The sequence below is a fragment of the Echinops telfairi genome, unplaced genomic scaffold, assembly GCF_000313985.2.
Source record: "Echinops telfairi isolate 266 unplaced genomic scaffold, ASM31398v2 ScPeMD7_29;HRSCAF=101, whole genome shotgun sequence".
NCBI classification, from domain to species: Eukaryota; Metazoa; Chordata; class Mammalia; order Afrosoricida; family Tenrecidae; genus Echinops; species Echinops telfairi.
Window position 1 is genome coordinate 4,705,224 of NW_022103926.1, and position 2,436 is coordinate 4,707,659.

Consider the following 2,436-nt stretch of genomic DNA (forward strand, 5'->3'; position numbering starts at 1 on the left):
GCCGAAGCCAGAAATGTCATTTATATCATCTTATTGGGGGGCTCTTACAGATCTTATAACAATCCATCATTCAATTGTATTAAAGCACACTTGTACATGTATTGCCATCAACATTTCCAAAAACTTCTTTTTTCCCCAAACATTTACTTTCTACTTGAGCAAATGCTTTTTGAGTCAATCTAATACTTCTAGATTCCCACTCAGAAAGAATACACTAAGAACATGGAAAAGTAGCTTACTGAAAGAAATCCCTGAAAGAGCAAGGGAAAGGGATGTAGAAATGAAGAAATTATGCATAACACTAGTTAACTATATTTTTTAATCTATAGTCACTTGCAGAACTGGTTCAGATGGCATAAATACCATTTTTTGTCCTCAACATCAGTGTTTGGAAGGTACTTAGGTTTCTATGATATGAAGCTATTAATACCTTCCTACAGCAGTACCAGCACACCAAGAGGCCAAGACAAACACAAATCAAGGAGTTTTCCCAAAGTGGCATTGTGAAAGGACCATCAACAGTTGCTTCCATATACAGGAATGGATTTCTTTGCTATAGGAAATCCAAGTGGGATGAGGACTGGAGATGCGTAAAAAGGTTTCTCAAGGGGGAGAAGGGTGACACCCAGTAAGCACCTAATTCTCTGCCCTTCTGCCATATCGCCCCCGCCTCCTGCACTGTCTGATGTTCGTGATGAAGGTGATATCTTTGAATGAGTCTTCATTCAAGTACCAGGTTCTGTAATGGCCTTATCAAAAGTCGTTTTAGCTAGTGGGAGTGGACAGGCAAACCCTGGGTTATTAAGGATCTCTTGGTAAAATACAGAAAAGTTAGAGCCAGCCCCAGGTGGATTGGGTAATGTGGGCTGCATTTCCTTCTTGCGTATATCAAATGCTCCTTGGGAATTCTCTATCGTCTTTGTGCATCACCACATGCTACTTCAGCAAGGTGCTAGAGATAATCTTTCACTTCCAGATAGAAGACCTTACTTTCTGAATTAGCTGCATTAGCTCTTAAATACTTAAGCAACAACTCTGGGACCATTGTGCAGATAAATTGCATACTCCATCCACTTGCTCCCAACAGTCCTTAATCAGCTGCAACTTCTTGTCAGAGGTGTTTTTCTGCTGGATGCTCAAGGATGACCCTAGAGGTGGACCTGCAGGCCCAACAACATCCTTGGGCCACTAAGAGCAGATTGTGCTCCTTGTTGGACAGGTCGGCCCCCTGCTTCATTATGGCCATCATGCAGGTGGCCCTGTTGTCGTAGCACTCAGCCTGCTTGACTCTTTGCCTTCTGATCAAATCCGTCTTCTCCATGGTGCACGGCTGACCTCTGGAAAGGACAATGAGAAGAGACCTGAAGGAAGTACTAAGAGTGACTAGCTCCCCTTTTCATCTTCTCCTTGTATCTTAGGAAGAATGTTTTCTTGTACTAGAAAAATGAGCGCCTCCTTTTCTCCCCACATCAGAAGGAACATAATTTTAGTCATTTCATAAGGGTCAGTATTAGAGAAAGACTATTAAAGTTGTAGAAGAGAGGTTATTCAGTGCCATAAGTGATTATTGCCAATTATAGGAAATTTATATAGAAGATTATTGCTTTGTACACCATGTCAGGTAATCTCTTTTTACCTTAGGTAGCATTTATTAGGGGCTTCCCCATGTGTCTTACGTATCCTTTAGTCAGCAGTGTTGGGGCCCCCGAGAGGCCATGTGCTAGTGTTTCGCATCATATTTAAAGGAACTGCAAGCTCTTTTAAGCTCTAGGCACTGATAACTGTTTTTCCTCCCTCTCTCTTAAGCACTTACTCTGATATAGAGAGCCAGCTTTATTTGTGGACTGACAGCTTAAATGCTTATATTTATTTACATATGTAATAGTTTTGTGAAACCAACACTTAACCATCTTCTGTAGTTAGATTGTTCCTTAATTTCCACATTCATAGAAGATAGTTAAATGAAGAGGTTATTAGTTTTTATTTTTGTCTTTATGAAGTGTAATTTAATTTTAGTTAATCTGCTGTTACATAGGGTATAACATTTTGACAAGGCTCTTCTGAGACTAGTCAATGATTAGCAAAACATTGTAGTGATCCAACCCTAACAATCACTAGACAAGCCGGACACCCTTTCACATGTGCACAAATCTGCATGGAAAATACTAAAAGTTTTAGACTTGGACTTTTGTATATGTTCCCCTTTCTAGTGTATGGAGGAATGACGTGCACTTTAATTGCCAATAGCAGTTTTTGTATTCTGTCAGCAACATGCTACAGCTATTACAGAGTGGAGTGAAACCAGAAGTACAGAGGCAGGAGTGTAAGTGACGTTTTACTGGGAAGGCTGGAAGTGAAGAGTGAAAAAGGAAACTCCCTCCTGTCACAAATGTATGTGGCCTTTATCTAGGAGGCATTTCAGGGCACCCCCCCCCC

At 40.8% G+C, this 2,436-nt stretch overlaps 1 pseudogene; it reads right to left on the bottom strand.

The window, feature by feature from the left end:
* Positions 1-636: 636 nt before the first annotated feature.
* LOC101660008 lies at positions 637-1,321 on the bottom strand (annotated as a pseudogene).
* Positions 1,322-2,436: the final 1,115 nt, after the last annotated feature.